General features: G+C 39.5%; 1 long non-coding RNA gene across 1 annotated transcript; it reads right to left on the bottom strand.

Moving 5' to 3' along the window:
- Positions 1–517: 517 nt before the first annotated feature.
- LOC135295620 (uncharacterized) lies at positions 518–20,471 on the bottom strand. The gene is made up of 3 exons (XR_010357750.1): positions 20,368–20,471; positions 15,900–16,344; positions 518–617 (listed from the first exon to the last, which is right to left on the bottom strand). It is a non-coding gene; the product is annotated as an uncharacterized LOC135295620 (long non-coding RNA).
- Between the last annotated feature and the right edge of the window lie 645 nt (positions 20,472–21,116).

The following is a 21,116-nucleotide window of genomic DNA, read 5'->3' as shown; positions in this document are numbered from 1 at the left end:
TACTTTGATTTATGAAGATGGAAAGCAAGTTTTGTTTGGGCAAGCACACCCTGTTAAATTTAATTAAGATATATATTCTTAAATCTTCATTGCGATCACTACCCTGGGTAACGGGCCATAGAAGGTGACATATTTCCAATTAAACCAGTCATAGGCAGAAGCAAAACATGGCTTGTACTTACCTAGATCAGGACATGCAGGAGTGACAGACAGGTATTTAAGCAGCAGGCCATGACTTTATTAATTAAATTCCGTGGGGAACCATCCATTCATCCTTTCTCACACACCAGATGTTTATCAGGGCCCACTGTGCATTTGCTTGGTTCCCATTCTTGATCTCCTAGCTTGGAATAGGCTCTCTCCATGCTCACCTCCAGGAATCAGGTGCTGGAGACCCCTGCAGCTGCAACTGAAGGGAGGAGGAACACCAAGCCAAGGGGAATATCTGCTCTGGAAAAATTCAAGTTTCCCTTCTCTCCTTAAGCAGAAGATGTCATTTGGCATTTGGGCTGCCCCTTTCAGTCTTCGTCTCTTCTGAACACAGTCAAAAACTGTGAAAAAACTTTTTGTTTTCCTTCAGTTCCTTCTTTGAGGTCTTATTTTTCTCTGACTTGCACCTTCACAAAAAAAAAAAAAAGGTTGAAAGAACTCTGACATTTTGATTCATTTGAACTCTTATGTATAGCAGGAAACTGATCCGAAAAATATGAAGAGTGAAGGAAAAGGTTTCCTGAAAGCCAGCTCGGATATTAGAGTTTGAGTGATACAAAGATCTCTAACCCCTGTGAATTAGAGAAAACAATTTTCTACATTTATACGTATGCTTCTCCAAACACTCCATTATAAAATAAGCCTATTTTAGTTTGCCAGCTGCCCACCACTTAAAGGTCTGTTCCATGTTTCTCCAGTTCACTCTAGGAAGACACAAGAGCCAGGTTAAATTGCACTTAGTTTTCCATCAGGGATGATATTTTAAGTTGCTTTGCTTTCATGGTCACAGGATAATATGATGGGATAATCCAGTATTATAACTTGCTGTAACTTTCATCTGTCTCTCACCTACACCAAAAGCTCAGTCTAAATCAGATTTTGAGCAATACAGTTTATGTGGGAATTCAAAAGCAGTTTTACTTCACCAACTGAATCTCTGTAGCTGAAAACTTAGCAGGAGCTCTGGATACTTTACATAATTTTACATATCTTTACATTTTCTCTTGATTACTGCAATATATTTCAATCTGGCAAGTTAGCAATTGGACACATTGGGTGAAGTTATAACTGGTGTATATTTACAGTCCATCACAATAAATTTAGCACTCCATTTTTAGTCTCCATTTACTATTTCATGTTCTCTTAGCCTTTGTCTATTTGAGGCCATAAATTAGTCACTCTACTGCACATCAGCTTTGCCTGTTCAAAGCAGATATTCTCCTGAACCAGAAAGGTAGGTACCTTACATAAATACTCCCTGTTTCTGCATCCCAAAATGCAAGCAGGGTCAGTTGTTTAGTGCTGTGCCTGTCAGATTATTTCCTCATACTCGTCTATCCCCTGCAGCACAAAATATGACTGTGGGTGATATAGCTACACATGAAATCACTGAGCATGTCTTAAAATTCAAACTAGAGCATTTAACTTTCCTTAGCAAGGATCACTGCAAGTGGGGACATCCTGCCACCTACATTGAACTTTACCTTTTGATTTTTGAAAAGGTCTGGAAATGGTGGTTGGGGCCATCTGGAAAGACGATCAGCTCCGAAATATTTTCCTCCTGTAAACTTTTTGGCATGATTCATGGACAATTTAAGGTAAAAAAATTGAGAGCCTGGAACACATGGTACTGGAATACCCTGCCAGCCACACATTCTGGTTATTTTCTGAACCTGCAAGAAGGAAAAAGCTGGATGGAGCAGTAACTTTATGTGGCCTTACTTTTGTGATGGGACACTACTTCAAAATTGAGAAAAAAATTCTTGTTTCAGGACACCCCATAGAGCAAAGCTACTCTTTAGGAGATTTTTTTTTTTCCTTCTGAATTCATATGGGTTGCCAGGTATGTGGACATAGAAATGCCATCTTTTTATATGTGTTCATGAACTCCAGAAAAATAAAAGTAGTGAGAAACCAACTCTGGATTATGAGAGTATCATGAAGGATTATGAACCTGATTATATATTAGGAAAATGTAATTATGCAAACATCACAGTGGCACATCTTGCCACAGGTTCCAGCAAGGCATATGCTTAACAGAGGTCCAGTTCTGCCCTTGGTGAGGCCTTCTGGTGCCTTTTACCCTTTGCTTTTACCTCACTGCTGACCCTAACATTTCCAGGCCCCAGAAACAAGTGCTCTGTGTTAGAAAAATGCACAATCACACTGCCAGCTGCTGGATTATCCATATTGGGTATTGATTAGCATGAGCAACAGGAATGATGTGAGGGTGAATTCCTGTGCTTTGCTTTGCTGAGTAGGGTGGAGAAATGTGTACAGTGCCTCTTTTATGATATTGCCCATCAATTGTGCCCAAAAGAGAGTGCTCCTTAGAAAAGGAGTGCCACTGATCATGTTCATGATTTGTATGTTCATATCACATTTCATCATGTTCATATCCCATTTATAAGAGGGCTGATTCCCTGGTATTTAGTGACAATAGTTTTTGAGCAACATCTTCAATTTGCTTACATTTATTTATTGTAAATTTTAAGAATAACCATTTCCCCTTGCTGTCAAACTAACACAGATCTCTTGTGGGTGTGTGTGAAGGATGAATGGTTGGAGAAAACTTTACCAGGAACAAAAAGTTGCTGGTAGAAGAATGTGTTTCCTTTTCAAATGCATTATGTTTTCAGATTAGCATCTCTCTTTTCATCTGTGATGAATCTCTCAAACCTGTAAAACTTTACAGGTGTTAATTGTCGATATTTTCATTCAAGCCTGTTTTAATTGTTATTGTTACACATGCAAAAATTATGAACTGGGTCACTTTGCTACCCATAAAATACCAGTAATCTAAATTACATTTTTTAGCAACCTGCATGTTTTTGAGGTTAAATATATATTGACTACAACAGAAGGTCAGACCTGTATTAAGCACATTTGGAAGTGGTTCTTTGCTATTGTAATGAGAAGAAGTGAAAATACAAAAATGTAGCATTCTAATCTTAAATAGCTCTTTTTGAAGCAAAACATATTTTTCACATCCAGACCAGGTATAAAGCTAAAACAGAGCTGTATGAAAAGAGACTTTTTTCTCATGCTTTACGCAGAAAGCCTGGGGAGAAAAGATAATACTGTGCTAATCAAATATGTTCTAATAATGTCTGTATATGCACACGTGTGTATATACATGTATGCATAGTATATACAAACCTATATTGGTATTCATGTAAAAGTTGATCAGAACCTTTAGAAGCTGGAATGATCTTTCCATCATATTTCTTTGTAATACCTAGGAATTTAATGAATACTCAATACTCCAGATCAACAAAACCAAGGTAATATTGGAGTTTTTAATTAGCAGGATGATTACACCTATGAGAACTTGCTATGGGATTATGGACAGGATTTTCCCCTGCAGTCTCTTCTCTTGTCTTAGCTTATAAAACAGAAGAAATTGCTGGTAAAGAGACTTTTGTCATCTTAGTGAGTAGCTTATGCCACCTGAAACCATTGAAATTTCTGAATCTAATAAGAGTAAGTTACTAAGTCAGGTAGCGGGAAGTACCTAGAGTGCATTGTGATTTCCTCCCTCCATACATGCAGCATTAGGAAAAGGTTTCTGGCTTATTGTATTTAACACTTTGTCATTGTTTAGTTTGTGATCAAAATAACTTTACTGACAGAATTTACTTTTGGTGTTTAGGTCAAGCAAGCCAAATTTTAGCCAGATTCCTAGACAGTGATTCCTATTTTCAGGTGATTAGATAAAGGAAATGAGGCAAGAAAAAACTACTGGACAAGTTTTCAGTAACCTGGGTAACAACCTGTTAAATAATTATATTGATGCATTTGGGAAGTGTTGGAGCATCTTTCCCTTTCTCTTTTCCTTTCTCTCTGGTACACAATAGCAGTTTGTCAGTCTGGTGCACTCTCTACATAAACCGGTCCAGACCTCTTGCCATGACAGGGATGAAATACCCACATATAAACGAAGGAGGGCACATCAGGAGAGAATTCCTTACAACTCAGAAGTAGAAGTAAACTGTGTCTCAGTGACACATCTGACAGGGCAGACCATGGCTCAAAGCATCATCTTGATGCTCAGCTCTGAGATGGCTTTGAACCATCACACCTACAGCAAAGCCCTCACTGGAGGTCAGACAGAGAGAAAAGAGAACTTGGCCTCTCTTCTTGCTGACACTGGCTGTTGCAAGCCTCTGACTGACACACAGGGATTGCCACTGCAGAACAGACACCTGCGTGGCTTCAAGGTCTTCTGCTGCTGCAGCTGAAGTTTGGAGAAGCTGGCACCGGGGAAGGCAACATTTATTTGGTTTGTAGGTTTGCTTGCTGGTTCTTTAAGTTTCCGTGTGCATAAGAATGTCACCGTTGATTCAGGAAGTGACACAGCCTCTAGATCAGAAGGCTAAGATGCTAAAAGCCCCACAGTTATTGAAACCCCTGCTTTTATACCCTGATCTGATACAGGTGGACCTGATTGGTCATTTAATCAATATATTTCACATGATTGGCTAATTAAGAAGATTCCCTTTGGGAAATATCTTTATGAGAAAAACAACTGGTTACAAACACCACCTGCATATAGTTTACCATTTGTTTATCATTCTTTCTCTCCAGCTCCCTAAAGCTTTCCAAACCAATTCAAGGGAAAGCTTACCTAGCTTTCTCTCTCTCTAACCAGATTGTCATATCCACATGAAAACTAGTCAGAAAGGAAGAGCCAGCAATTGTCTCTGATAGAAGAGATCTTTAGTGTTCTAGTGCCATATCTTGGTGCAGAAATTGGGATGGCACTAAACTTATCAGGGAGCCAAGCAGGCAGCCAAGGTGTGGCACAGGGAAGTGGGTGGAACTAAGCAGTACCTGGATAAAGCCCTGGATAAGGCTTCAAGTCTGCATCTAAAGCCAATGGACAGAAATCTGTAAGCAGATGACACCTGGCCTTCAGTGTGATTTGCAAAAGGTTTCCCAACATTTTTATGTCAGAAGGGCACTCAGTGAGATTAGAGTCTCAGAAGTCTCTGCTAAATGTATCTGTAATGAGATGTTATCACCCCCTCAAGCAGTTAGCTGCTAAATAGAGGAGTCTTTTGCAGCAAAGACTGCAAAGGCAGTCTTTCATCCTTGTTTAATAGATTAGGAAATTAGGTCATCAAATAATTTTCAACATAGTCTTTAAGAGCTTTCAGGGAAAGGAAAGAGCTGAATGCAACTCAACTCAAATATCTAAATTCAGTTCATTGACTCTAAGGTCATCCTTCCTTTCCTCTTCCCTCCCAGATTTTTATTACAAAGACTGCAATCACAAAATGTATCAGCCTTTACCTTTCATGTAAATACTCATACAACTGAAAGCAGAGCAATTGCATTTTTGCAAGGAGGCTCCAAACTTGGTCTCCCTTGCAGGCAGTTTTGTTGTGGTGTGTGAAGCTGCAGCATTCACAAGATTATACTGACAGGAAGGAGATCCTCCCTGCTGCAGCTGGAGCTGAAATCATTTACTTGTGTTTTTAGAGCTGATAAAACTCATAGTCATGCACACATTGGAAACGAGAGGGTTTCAAAACCAGGAAATACTCAGAAAGCATGATTGTAAAAAGCTGTATAACCCCAAGGTTTTGGGACAGATTCTTAACTTTGGGATTGGTAATACACAGAGGCACAATGTCTTCCTCTCATTTGAATAATGAAATTCAATTGCTTTTTTTCCTTTTTTTTTCCTTTTTTTAATAGTTACAGTTGGCTGATATATTAACTTTGTAACAGCTTGCACAGTGTCCCTTTTTTAGTGAAGTATTTTAAAGTCCCTTAATTACTGAACTGCTCATATTTACATTTGCAAATCCAATGATTACTGGACTGAAGGATTCATTTTTAAATTAGATGGTCTCAAGTTTACTGCAAATACATGTATAATTAACTTTTCCTAATGAGATACAGCCACCAAATTTTGAAAAAATCCAAACAAGAGACTTTTTTATCTGATGCAGTGAAGGTGCTCTTTACAAAGATGATATAGTACTTATTTGTATGAAATCTATTTTGTTCTACACATAGTATATGTCAGTTTCATTCTACTACAATACAGAAAAATAAATTTTACAGATTCCAGCAATAGCAAAATTGTGTCAAGGTTTGAGTGGGCATTACTCTTCGTACTGAAATGGCTTCCTTTGCCCATATGTAACAAATAATATCCATTCAGTGGATGTGCTATAAATGCATCAAATGTACAGCAGCAGTTTTATGTCTGTGAGTGAGCCAGGGAATGTGTGATCAGCGAGCCATTGTGAAGTGCTGGGAGAGTACACTTCATGAAATGGATACCTCAACATAGTTGCCAAAAGCCCCAGATGATCATTTTAAAAGTGTTTTCAAATATTTATGGGTCTTTGGGGGACCTGTAAAGACCATTTAGTTTCCAGAAAAAAGACCAGTGTAATCTGAAGAAAAAATTATTTTTCTGGCCACCCAGCTGCACCAACTAGGTGAGATATATTGATATTGCTTGCATGTAGATATGCCAAAGAATGGTTTCCTTAGTATGTGAGGTTTGCAAATTTGTAGTGGAAAGTTACATTTCTTTAGAAGACCTGTAGTCACTGAGGAGGCCCAAACTCTTTCACAGCCTTCCTCGAAGCAGGGATAAACAACTTCAGACTTTAAGGCCCTTGAGCCCCCTTTGCTTTCTCCAAATGAAAAAGTCAAACACCTATACATCTCAAGTATGAGCAAAACCTACAATGAATCAACAGTGCCTGTTTAACAGAGAATAGTTGTGTTTGAATATAGTAAATTGCAAGCTACACATAATGATCCCCAGAATTGTTAGCGTGGGAATACACTTTGGCACTAGTTATGAAAATAACTAGAACAACCCATTTTCTTTGATTTCAACAGCTGCAGTAAACACTATGTTTCTGAGGCAACCTGGAAGGAGAATAACAGGTATTTTAGTGTGTGAAACTAAAATTAAAGATGTTTTAATGTGCTCAGAGCTGCAAATCTGGTAAACAGCTTCTTTGTCCATCACGTAATAAAAAATATATTCATTTTTAGATACAGATGGAGAAACCAGAACATCAAAGAACTTTATTGGCCATCTACCATTCTTTTGCCTGCTACAGTGATAATGAATGATGTCACTGCAGTTTACTGTCCCAATCTGATTTTCTCCATAGACTACCAAAGGTATCAAATTTCCACTTCCAGGATTTTTTTTTCTCCTTCATTCCAATGAGTTGTTGCAATAATTTATACACAGATTTAACTCTTCAGTGGCATAGTGTCAATTGAATTGGGTTTAGTTTTGCAAACAAAGCATAAAAAAGTGCCTTCCTTACTCCTAGGAACTGTTCTGCTACCTGATCCCAGTGCCCTTATCTTTCCCTTCCTTTTCTGTTTGGCTTAAACATCTCCTTTCCTTTAACATTTTTTATTTCTACACTGAGATAAATACATTCTATGTGAATCACAGAAAATGTGTGGCATCAGATTTGCTCTCTGATCTCATTTCTATTGACCTCTATCCATCAAAGGTCTGCCTACCTTCATTTCTCTGAAAGTTCTTTTGGCTGTTTTAGCAAATTTATTGCTTTTTCCTTTTAGAAAAATTGGAGCACCATGAATGAAAAGTATTCCTTTTCTGAAGTAAAAGAAGAAGTGTACAGGATATATTTCTTCTATTTTACTCAATCAGCTGCTTGTCTACTTCCAGCAAGATAAAATGGCTATAAGAAAAAAACACAAATCTAGGAATATAGTTGTTTTCTGTAAAAGACAACTTTTCTATTCACTATAGCAGCAGAAATTATAAAATTATTAAATGCTGTATATTATATAGAAGTATAGTATAGGACTAGGTTTTTTTAGGAAAAGGGAAAGAGTATTTGGACAAAACTATAACAACCATTAGAAAATATGAGATGGTTAAAATGGTTAAAACTGGTTAAAATGAACATAATAAAGGTGCAGTCTGAACATTTGCAAACAAATCACTATTAAGTTTTGCAACATTTTTACTCAGGCACTGCTAAAGTACCCCTTTCCATTAAAAGGGAAAAAAGCACAGAAAAAAAAAAAAAACAAGGGAAAAATAGTTTTTATATCTCAGTTTGAAAAAAAAGGGAATCCATTATTTTCTACATGCTCCCAGTTTATGTGGATCATTTCTATCATTTTCTTGTTGATAAGATGTCGTTTTAGTCAATCATATTTAGGTCATATTTAGGATAATTTGACCTGGAATTTATGTCGTAAATAAAGGATTTTTATATATATATGTATTAATATATTAAAAGAATGCAATAACTATAACCTTTGGGATTTGTTTCAGTCTAAAAGTTTTACATAAGGTTGCAGATCTGCAAGGAATTGTCTGAGTTGGAAGGGACTTTAAAGATTCTCTAATTCCTACCCCTGTGCCATGGGCTGGGACACCTTCCAGTAGACCAGGTTGCTCAGAGCCCCATCCAGTCTGGCCTTGAACAGTCCCAGGGATGGGGCACCCACAGCTTCTCTGGGCAATGTGTGCCAGGGTCTCACCACCCTCACAGGGAAGAATTCCTTCTTAATATCTCATCTAAACCTGCTCTCACTTTGAAGCCATTTCCCCTTCTCCCCCACATGGGAAGGGGGAGCTAAAGCCCATCATCTCCCAGGAATTGCCTCAGTGTCAGCCTTTCAAAAGAAAGAAACAACATGGGGACAATTTCTTTCATTATTCCACCACTGTCAGATCTGAATCAAGTTTGCAGGTCTTTGCAGGGACAGAAAGAGGAGCATCATGAAACCTCCTTTGTGCTTTTCTGGATTAATCTGCACAGAGATATTCCTCTTGTTGCCCTACAAAAATCCCTCTCACAGATGTTGTGCTTTCCTCCAGGAGAGCAGTAAGACAGTCTCTGCACCAGCCATGCCCAGAAGCAAAGTGCATCTCACACATGTGGTGCAGCTCACAGGAGTGAACACCTTGTAGCTCTCACCCCCTCAGCCTAGCAGCAGCTTCCCTTTGGATTTGTGATCCAGACACTGAGCACCTGCAGAAGGCGCTAACCCCAAATAAGCTCCTGAACAAAAGTCCCAGTCTCTGACAACGTGCAAAAAGCCAGTGTGTGCACAGAGCTAGATGATGTTTGGTTAAATTCACTGAGCTGTTCACAGAAGTCAGAGCAAGATGAGGACAAGAAATTTGTATTGGGAAAGGTGGGTGCCAAGGGAAGTGTGTGATATGGTTGCCACTTAAAGTGGGGAGCAGAATGAAATGACCAGCGAGGTCTCTTTCATCCTTCTACTCTCAGACAAGTGTCAAATTGATATAAGCAAGTGTTAAAAATTACTATATTCGATCTTAGCCTGCCTGTCATGTCAGGACTACCACGAGGTAAGTTGGTCCTGCTCTTTATATTGTGTGGTGCTTCGTAGGTCACCTATCACAGCATATTACTTGTCCTACAGATATATAGAGACACTCCAAAACCCATAACGTAGAATTTACCCTACTTCCCATTTGAATCTCACCATAGGCTTGCTCACAGTGAACTAGTGAACACCTAGAAACTGTGCAGCAAAGAAAAGAAATAACTCACTAACAGAAAACAGAAACACATATCTAACTGTACTTATAATTCCAGGAACACATTGTAACTCAAGACTGATTAAAAAGGGAAGCAACTCTGAAATTCTGCCAGATATTTTCCAGCATGAATGACTCCCTTTCTGTCTCACACACCAAGAAGCTGTGTTGCATACTGCAACAACCTCCTATTTCAGCACAAAGAAACTGTCAGAGATAAGGCAAGAGATATGCAATATTATAACCATTATTTATTCTAGATTAATGAAAGGGGGAAATAGCCCTTTTAGTTGCAGCTTGCATGCAGAAAAACATTAATCTTACAGAGCTCAGACTGTCTATTGTATTCACAATATATTAGCAGTTAGCTGATCTATCAGCTGATATGAATTATTACATTGGCTTACAGTGATAGCAGTTTTCATTACAGGGCACTCATCCAAGTCCTCTCCTATTCTGTTTGCACATCCTTATTTCTTTGTTTTTCCCTTACCCTTTGGATCCTCTCTGGCCAGGAGATCTGTAGGCTGAATATGTTGGGGAGTTTTTAATGTCTGAAATGCATGAAGAATTAGATCAACCAATCAAATAAATGGTTTTTCAGACAATTTGTCAAGTTTTCTTTTCATTGACCAAACCTTCTCCTTGGAGTAAAACACATTATAGCTTCGGTAGACAGGGGTAGAAAGGAAGGTGGGGATGTTGGTTTGGTTGGCTGCTCTTTGTTTGTTATTGTTATTGTTTGGAGTTAGCTTTGTTATTTTGCTTTAATTGTTTGGATTGTTGTTTTGGTTTTTTTACTCCATGTTGCACAATATTGTGAGCTCTATCAGCTAAATAAAGGAAGAGGTTACAGAGAGAAATTTGCAGCCCTGGATTTATACAGGGCAAGATTTCAGGACAAGAAGACAAAAAAGGTGGAGGAAGGATGGAATGGCAGGTTACTGTCTAATGGAGATGGCCCAGAAAATTCCCTCAAGAAGAGATTTTCTATCTATTGACACTGAAAATCTGCAAGCATGGCTTTGGACACAGTCTGACCAAAGCCATGGATCCTACAGGACCCTCATGATAAAGTTCACTCTAGCACCTTAGCAGCTGTACTCCAGGATGTCCCTGGGGCTTCTCTTTTCGCCTCCAAGGCTTCAGGTTTTGGGACAGGAAGGCATGGGATGTGTGTGGGAGGGTTTCATATATTAACTTGACAATATTTCCATGTTCAATTGGCAATAGCACTTGACTGGCAGCAATGGGAGACCCTTCCTGATGTAGCTTAACCCATGGCAGCATCTGTGTCTGTGTTGGATAATGCTGCCTTCCCAGTACGGCTCTTGCAGATATGGGGCCCTGAGACTGCAGTGGTCACTGCATGGCACCCCCCTGCAGGTTTCCTCAGCTGCCCAGGGGCTGCCCAGGGTGCTTTTCCACATGACAGAGAGGCTGAATCTTTAAAATGTAAGTCTGTGTATATTTATAGACATACATGAACGTGCACATGTATTTTGCAAAAGGAACTCTGGCAGGTTTTTCCTTACTTAAAGCATTTATTTTCCACCTCCACCCTCCCCTTTCTCCCCTTAGAAATCACTGTCTCTCTCTGATGGCTCGCCTGCTTCAAGCTGTATTATATGATTTTTGGGGCACAGCTTCTTGTACCTTGCCTATGTTTGAAGAGGAAGCAGCAAGCACCACTTCAAGTCTAAATAATGACAGTAATCATTTCCAGCAGACAGACAATCTCTTCCTGGCTGGCTATAGTCTTCAGCCAGACTCTTCAGCCAATGTAACTGGCAGTCCTGATATTTCCTCTGAGCCTGGCACAGAGTTAGGATGCTTAACAGTGTTCTAGATGCCAATTTATCAATTTATTCCCTAAAGCAGTTTGATTTTGTTGCATGCGAAAATATATACTTATCTATTAAAGGAAATACGAGTGGAATAAACCAGGAAATATTAAAACACAGCAGGATGCAGTGAGATATGCTGTTTCTTAAACAGTAGCAGTAATCCTAATAAAATGCAGATGCAATCATGTTGAGCGAGCAGTGTGGTAATAAAAAGTGAAGAAAGGAGCAAGGTGCATAAAAAAAAGGGGCAGCCCTCAGGTGGAAGAATGACTGAATTTAGGAAAGACATAATGTGGTGCCTGTTACAATTGAACAGATTTGCTTTCAAAATGTAAAATCAGTGGGCAGACTGCTTTAATGCCTGGTGTAACTCCACCAAATTCAATGGAATCATACCCATTTTGAATGTAGCTCTGCACAAGCAATGTAATATACTGTAGATGTGAATAAAGTCAGATGGACAGAATTGAAAAAAAAGCATTCATGTGCATTTCCTTAAATGTATTTAAAATTCATGGCCCTTTTTGTTCATTTTCCAAGAATATTCACAGCAATCATATTTTGGTCATGGAAAGCAAATTTTTAAGAAAAACTTATTCTTTCAAGTTTTGTAGCTCTCTAGGAAATGTATTTGGTTTCTGTCTTATGTCAGTTTTCCTAGTGGGGATTTGAAACAGCACCATGTGACACGAGAAACCAGTTCCCAAACACCATCAGCCCTTTATTCTCTCTTTGTACAGTATCTAACACAATGAGAAATCTGCTACATGACATAGGGTGGTGTCTGTTACAGATTATTATTATTATTATTATTATTGTTGTTGTTGTTGTTGTTGTTGTTGTTGTTGTTATTATTATTGCCAAATAGGAAGATATTTTCTTTAAAGGAAAACATTTAAAGAATATTGTAATCATCAGGCACAGTCAACATGGGTTCTCAAAGGGAAAGCCCTATTTTAACTAATTTTATACTCATCTGTGATAAGGTCACCTGCCTAATGGATGAAGGGAAGGCAGTCAATGGAGCTTTTCTGGATTTTAGTTAGGGTTTTGATACTCTCCCTCACAGCACCCTTTTGGACAAGTTTTCCAACTGTGGGGTGAGGGAGCTGGGTGAGGAATTGTCTGAACAGCAGTGCTGTGATGAGGGTGGCAGTGAAATGGGATACACCTGATCCCCACAGGGATCAATTTTAGCACCAGTTCTGCTCAATGTCTTTATTAATGATCTTGGTGCAAGAGTTGAATACACCATTAGCAGGTTTGCTGTTGAAACTGAGATGGGAGGTGCTGTTGGGTCTCCTGAGGGACAAGATGTCTTGCAGAGGGATCTTGATAGATTGGATCATTGGGATGTGATTAATGGGATGAAATTTAACAAGTCAAAATGCTGGATTACACACTTAGGATCAAATAATGACACAAACAGTGTAAATTGGGAAAGGAATGTCTGGAGGGCAGCCCTGCAGAAAGGGATCTGGGGGTGCTGCTCAATAGCCTCAGTCTGAGTCAACAGAGCAAACCCCATTCCAGGGGACATCAAACCAGCTGGTCAAAAGAAGGAATTGTCCCACTGTGTTCGGTGTTGGTGCAGCCTCACCTCACGTGCTGTGCTCAGTTCTGGGCTCCACAATTCAAGAAGAATGTTAAAGTCCTTCCCTGCCATAGAAGGGAAGGCTGAGAGAACTGGTTCGGGCTTGAGAAAGAAGGCTTAGGGGAGACCTTATCATCATATCCCTGTATTCAAAGGGTGGCTACAAAGAAGAGGAGATTCTCTTTTTATGAGGAGTTTATGCATGGAAATGATGTGGGGTAATGGTGCAAGTTACTCTTGAAGAGATTCTGATTAGACAAAAGAAGACATTTTTTCACAATCAGAGCAATCAGTTATTGAAAGAGTCTTCCAGGAATGGATTCCCCAACACAAGATAATTTTAGCATTTGACTGGACAGTGGACTGCACCATCTTGGCTTTTGTCAGGAAAGGTTGGCCCAGATTATCTTTAAGGTGCTTTCCAATCTGGGATGCTGTGATTCTGAAAACGCATCCAGAGGACAACAAAGCTAGTGAAAGGGCTGTACAAAATGTCCCATGAAGAGCAGCTAAGGACTTTGGGCTTCTATAGTTTGGATAAAAGGGGATAACTTCTTTGTTTTCTGGAGAGAGGAAGTGGAGAGGGAAGTGCTCAGCTCTTCTCTAGAGGAACCAGGGGTAGGAATAGTTCAAAGATGCACCTGAGGAGTCTTAGACTGGGCATCAGGAAACTTCTGTTTACTGAGAGGGTGGTCAAACTCTGTAATGAGTTTCTAGAGAGGTCAATGCCCCAAGTCTGTTGGTGTTTAAGATTTGGTTGTACAATGTCCTTGAAAAGATGCTTGAACCTTTGGTAAACCCTGAATCTGTCAGGAAGTTGGACTAGATGATGGTTGCAGGTCCCTTCCAACTGAAATTGTCTAGACATGAGTCTAAACGTCTCCTCCTTGTGTTCAGAAACTTTGTTTATCAAAAACCAGAACTAGTGTGCAAAGTAGAATAACCTGAAAAAAATTCTAATAATCTTTTGATAGTGGTGAAAAATTGTGAGAAAATATTTTGCATGGCATTTTACATGTGAAAGCATGTCAGTGTTGCAAGAAAAAAAGAGAGGCATTTATGTATTGCACATGAGAATCTCATAATCAGTACATTGTCCAAACCTTTATGTAATTTTCCCTTCCTAGTCTAATGGGGTTTAGCAGCTCACTGTCTAAGCTTAATACATCTTGTTAGTCTACAGGGCTGTCTGAAGTTAGACTTGATTGTTCTGGTCAGATCCTTGGCAGCTTATTTTGGTTTCCAAACATTTCAAAAGGTCAGTATTGCTGGAAAACTCTTACTTGGCCCTGCATCTTCTTCTCCTGCCAGTGGAGACAATGATCCAGGGTTTGTGAGGTAGCTTTGATATTACAAGAACACCTGACATACAAACGGAGGATAACAGAACCACACTTCTCCAGGGCAGCAGAGAAGAAGGCTTTGCAGTGGTTAATAGCAGTCACTGGCATATTTAAAAGCCATTACAAAAATGAAAAAGTCAAACTCTTTTTGGTAGTGGCAGAATATGAAACAAGAAGCAGAAAAATAAAAATTCCTGCTTGGAAGGTTCAAAATGGACATTAGGGAAATCCTCCTTGCTGAAAGGGCAGCGCTGCCATGGAACAGGTTACACTGAGACCCTGTGAAATCTCCATTCTCAGAGCCAGACAAAGCCCTGGTTGACCTGATCTAGTGCTGGCAATAATCCTGCTTGGAGCAGGGATTGGGACTAAACAACCTCTACAGGTCCCTTCCAACCAACACTGTGATTCCATCATTCTAGTATCTTTTGGGTTTGGTTTGGGGTTTTCTGTTTGTTTTTCATTTCTCTGGGCGCCTTTGGCTAACTTTGGGCCCTAAGGAATCTTCTTCCACACTCTGCTCTTAAATTGCCATGGCTTCACAATGAATTCTGCACATTTTAACTCTCTGGAAAACTGACCGCGAAAGGAAACAAGAAGTTTCCCTGATCATTGACTCATCCTGTGTTTGTAAGAAATTCTCACAAATATCAACTGGACACAAATACAAACCAGAAGGTCTAAATGGCAAGCCTGAGGAGGCACTGTCTTCAGTTGTGCAGTGGTTTGCATGTTATGTATAAACAACCAAAAATCTCAAGTAATGTTTTGGTTTTTCATCCTGGAAGAGGGACAGAAAAAGAGAGGAAGGGTAATAATGCAAACCATGTTCTCAAATGTCTTCCAAAGCTATTAAATTTAACACTGGGGTATAATAAAGAAATAGTCAGATGATTTACATATATAAGGATGCTCAGAGATCTGAATCAGATTCTGGATAAGGCATGTGGATTTGACTTTCTAGAGGTACAAGAAATAGGTATTTTGGTGCAATCCTGTAGTTGTCCCTTTTTTACATAAACAAGTCATGATATATTACAGTTTTAAAAGAAACTGTAGCACTTGTACTCATCTTTATTTTGCTTGTGTCAAAGATACGAAGTCAAAGCTTCCTCAAACACATCCATATGTACAATTGATGTTTTACAGGATGTGTATCACTGTTGTTCTCTTGAAATATTCCTAGGAGGAAATTTAGCACTCTGAACACTGCTGTTCCCATTTAGCATGAAAAAAGAGGTTTTTCTTGAAAAGAAATTTCCTTTTAGAAAGAAATTCCTAGTTATCTGAGATGGTTCTAATAGACCTCACTTTTAATTACCCTTCATCCCCCTCCTTTTTGAAGACATCACTGCTATTACCTAGCTCAAATCTATGAAAAGGTAAATGACCCAAGAGATTCTCTTCAGGAAACCAAAAGCCTCTGTGGTCCTGCTCAATGTTCCTCCTTAGCCAACTGTATCTTGTTTTACTGAGGCTGTGTTGAATCTTCTTTGTCCTCTTTTGATATTAAATGTCTTTCCTTCAGTTTTGCACCCTTTTAAAATGAATAATGTGTCCAGGTGTCTTTTTCATGCACTCATCATTCTTTTTTCTCTAGGAATGGTTCAGCTTTTGCATCTTTCTCTGTCCAGTGAGCAACCTTTGGGACTGATTCTTCCAATGTAGGTCAGCCAGTCTTCAGCTTCTCTCACGTTGTTCAGACTGGATGTTACTGAAAAATTTCTATGGACTAGAAGATTTAAAAATAAGCTTCCCATGCCTTCAGGCTTCAATTCCATAAAGGTGATGCCTTTTCCTGCACTCCTATGAAAAACAAGGTGTTGTAATGGAATTCAGCATTGTGCAGGATCAGACATCTCTATAAATAGTCAAATCCCTTAAAAATGCTATTAATACTCGGATTTAAGATGAGATTTTCTATAATTAGAAGAAAGGAAGCATATATTCAATACATTCATTACAGTTTCACATCTCAAAGTCTCTTTATCGTTCAGCACAGGGTGCAACACAAAACATGCTTGAATCAAAGTCATATTTTAATGCTCTGATTTTCTCCATAGCTTCAGATGAGCAGTTGTATTCACCTAAGTCATTCTTCTGATTTGTAACTTCTCACCACTCATACCCTTGCTCATGTAAAAGCTAGAAAAATCTACAGGGACTTTAGCATTAGGGACAGGCACAACTCCTTTCTTGTTTTTTTTTTTTTCTTATGCACTCACACCCAGAAATTAGTAGAACACAATTCTCTTAACGTCAAACAAAAAAAAGGACATCTGATAATAGCCAACAGTGACTGAGATACAATAAAACTAATTCAGTACATGACAAGTGTTATTTGTCTTATCTGTCACTCACAAAAAATATAATAAAAAAAACCACACAACCAAAATCTAACATTGACCTTATGGTTACACATGGATCTGTATCAAAATCATCAGTCTGAATGCTTCATCTTTGGGAAAGTTCAGTGGAGATTTAAAGTTTGTGGTTTCCTGCTGTCTCCATAAAGAGATTAAGCCAAAGTTTTGGTTCCAGGCACTCTTGAACACTGTCTTTAAAAAGTATTTTAGGCATTTATTATGTGGCATAAAGAAACAAACAAGAAAAAGCCATATATTAGATTTAATTTAATTTTTAACTCTACTGGCTGTTCTGAAAGACTCGAAGCACATATAGGTAGACATACTGGAGCCTCTTTTACAAGGGCAGAAGTGGTATTTTGGTGCTCATATTTAATAATTGAGAATCCTTTTAGTGCCCATCTCTGCAAAGAGAACAGAAAATTGGGTCAAATATTTGCTTATTTGAGGTATGAGTGAATAGTGAGTGGCCAGAATTCCAACTCCCCCTCTCATAATATCAGCGGATTTTACCCTCTTTTAAAAATATTTCTATTTCCACCCTGTCTCCACCCACATCATTGTTGCTGAAAAATTCAGCAAGATTCTCTGACTGCTTTTGCAAAGGATGGACACGACTCCCTCGGAGCACAGAAAATTCTGATAGAAGTTTTTCATATGGGGAGCTCAGGGTAGGCTGGGGTAGGGTTGCTTCACTGAAGGAAAAGGAATGAAGGACAAGTGAGTAGTGAAGGAACGTGCCCTGGAGAGCCAGACTTTCTGCCCATTTAACACTTTTTGAGAAGAGAGGGTTTGTGAAATCACAACTGCTCATAGGAGGGAGTATTGTCATCCCACATTATGGCTGCTGCTGCTTCAGCTTAGCAGCAGGTCCGTGGCAATAAAGGCTGGTCATTCTGCCACTCTTGGACCCTGTTACCCTAGAAATTGCTATACTTCACTGTGCCTGGCCTTGCTGGTAGGCAAAGAGTCTGTTAGTTGTGGATTTGCAGGGATTGGTCCAAAGGCACAGGGAAATGAGTTCTCACACTGCAGCTCCCAACACAGGCATTTCTTCACTTTTCTGAGTGGAGCTGGGCAAGTCTGGCAACTTGATGTTTTCCATCCTCAGTAGCTTTGGTTTTCTGGTAGCAAAAGCCCTTTGAGCAAACTATTGGGCTCCTGCATTGAAAGGGAGTAGCCCAACCTCCTGCCTTTTTGGAGCAGTTGCTGGCAAAGGATGTCCTGCAGGATGTTCTGCAAGGCCACTGCTGTGCTGAAACACTGAATATATTGCTGTATAAAAATCTATGCAAATTACGAACCCAGCAGTGACTATTTTCCCTCTAAAATTACTTCAAGAGCCCATAATTTCTCCTCTTCAGGCTTTTCTCATATTTACTGTAACATTATAATTTCATCTAATAGCTGTGTAACCCTTTGGCAAAACCTCACTTTTCTGCTCGTCCTCAGGTTTGAGATGCCCCTGTTTGACTCACTGTCCATCCATCAAATGCATTCTTCATGGTTTTTATTGAAGACAGGGATGCTTAAAAGACAGGTCCATGATCCAAGTCCTCTTGGGTCTCTTAGGCTGCAATAGCAGATCTGTCATTTCAAAGCCTCTTGGAGAGCACCTAGAATGTGCCATTTTCCAGCTTTGAAGCTAGAAAGCTGGAGGTTCTTGCTGAACAGATCTCAGTTAAAGCACCAGCAGACCTCAGCTCAAAAAAAAAAAAAATTATTGACAGGCTCTGTTGTAGAGTCATCAAAATGCAATGCAAATGCACAAGTGTCTGAATCTGCTTGTTTTGGCATCTCAACCTACAAATCAAAATTGTCATATGAAAGTGATCTTTTTGGATCTCCTGCCTTCCATATGGCATTTTTATCACGTGCTCTTGAATGCATTAGCTCTGTCATACCTGAGCAGTCCTGAATGTAGTTCCCTAAACTGGCAAAATTAATTTGAGGCTTATTTCCTTCTAGAGTAATGTCCTGACTGTATCTAAGACTATATCCTAGAGGACTGTTGGTTTATCATTTATTGAGGAAGGGGTTTTTTTCTGTTGTCCCCAGACAACTGTACTTCTTAGAGATTTTTAGACTGCCAGGGTTGATATGATCTGAGAAGCTTCTCAACACAAGCTCCAGAATGCAGCACCCCATGACCATGGGCAGTGACTGAATTGAAAGGGTACTTGGACCATGCTGCCTTTTTCCTAAACTGAGCTCTTGTGCTGCAATACAGCAGAGGAAGGGAAAAACATAAACTTGCAGAATCCTTTCTAGGCTTCTTGAGGGTCTCTTGAGACCAGCTAAGCCTGTTTTGCATCTTCTGCTTGACTTAATGGAAGGGAATGATCCAGCTGCTATCCTTTGCATTTGATTTTTCTGTGTTTAGGGAAACATAGTCTGAAAGGCACTTGTTCCATAAAATGCAAGATGCATTCATGTGAGCAGCTCCTCCAGGCTTCCTTTGATAGTCAAGAGGGCACAAGGCTTCCTCTCATTCTAAGCAAACACCTATGGAGGGTTATTGGAAGTGTGCTGGTTTCCTTCCATTCAGTACAGGGGACTTCAGACATCTGCACTGGTATGTGACACCAGGTGAGTGAATCCTCCCTGCATGAGTAATGCTCTGAGACTGTGCAGGGTAACTCTTTGAGACAAACTTCATGCTAATACTTACATTACTACAAGGTTCAATTACTTCCAGCTACATTAATAAACCCTTTCTCTCCCCTTTTTTATATTTCATATCAAAGCCCCTTTTACAGATCTGACAGTCTCTCAGGGAAACACGTATCTTGTTGACAATGGACTGAGAAAATGTATGTTACATGTCAGCAACACTAAGAGCTCAGAAGCTTTATGCTGAGAAGGAAAGCTAACACAGCATTCACCTCATGGCCATTTAAAGTGATTACCTGTAGGCTGAAAATTATTGTGTCATTATTCTCTTCAACTAGAATGAACTGTTCTTAAAATCATAGGTAATCTGGTTTTGAGCATCTGCAAATAACAAGAAGCTGACAAAGCCAAATCCCCTCCCCTCTTCCCCAGACTCACCTTTGTTAAACCTTTGGATCTGTGCTACTTTTCCTGATTATGTGGCTTATTTAAAAATGCCCTACTGTGTTATCTGTTTTTTCAGACATCAATAGGTGTGCTTGGTGTTTAAATAGGTCTGAATAATGGAGAAATCAGTCTGATGTAAAAGCAGAAGGAGCTTACATTTATGGTGGTAGCAATAATGATGGTACATCACACAATGGCTCCTGGAAGCAGACAAATGTCAAAGCAGCATGAAAAACCCCTCTTGCACACTGCTAAGACTGCCCAGAATTCTCCCAGAATAAAATACATAATCATTTTTATTAACTCAAAGCTAATACTCATGTCAGTCCCTCACAAAACCAGCTAGTTTCAGACAGAAACTAATTGCATTGTCTTGTTTAAAAACAAGGAAATCATCCCTTACTTTAGCAGATTTTCTCTCTGGCATTTTGCTGCTCTTGCCTGAAAACGTGCTGTGTGTAAAATGGTGGCGTGAAAGGGTTAGCAAGCTGAGACACAGCAGTGGACATTGTTGGGGATATAACAGCACGTCTAGGTGCACAAGAGAAGGGTGTGGGAGAAGGGGTGATCTTTGGAGAGCTAGCACACCTCAGTGGAAACTGCATGTACTGCAGTGAACAGCATTTTTTAACAAAACAAATCTGTGTTGCCTTAACACAGTTGTGTATATTACCTGGCTGCTAAGGTTTTGGCCTGTTTGTTCTGTTTTGGTTTTGTTGTTATTGTTTTTAAGATCTCATGCTTTACATAATGCTCCATTCTCATGATAAGTGGAATTTATCAACATATTTCTTTTTAACTCACTGGGAAGAGTGTCTTTAGGAGGAAAATATCCCTGGCAATAACACTGGGCTTTCTGCACAGCCTGCACTTTACTCAGTAACCTTTCAAAAGCAATCACTGACCCTGGAATGCTGATAGTAGTTACGGATTTAATTTTTCAGAGCTGTCCAGTCCCTAACACTCCAGATGAATTCAGTGGGAACTGTGGATGGATACCCCTCCCGTGACTCAGGCCTTGAGTTTATTGGAAAAAGAAGTGAGCCCTCACAGTCTGCTTATGCTGCTGCTACAGATCCTGTGCCTTGCAAGGCTACAACTCCATATTCTTCACTGCTGGTCCAAGCAAAGGTTTTTTTAAGGAAATGGAAT

Source organism: Passer domesticus, chromosome 2 (genome assembly GCF_036417665.1).
Source record: "Passer domesticus isolate bPasDom1 chromosome 2, bPasDom1.hap1, whole genome shotgun sequence".
Lineage (NCBI taxonomy): Eukaryota > Metazoa > Chordata > Aves > Passeriformes > Passeridae > Passer > Passer domesticus.
The sequence above is the reverse complement of the archived record's forward strand: the minus strand, read 5'-3'. Positions and strand labels throughout refer to the sequence as shown.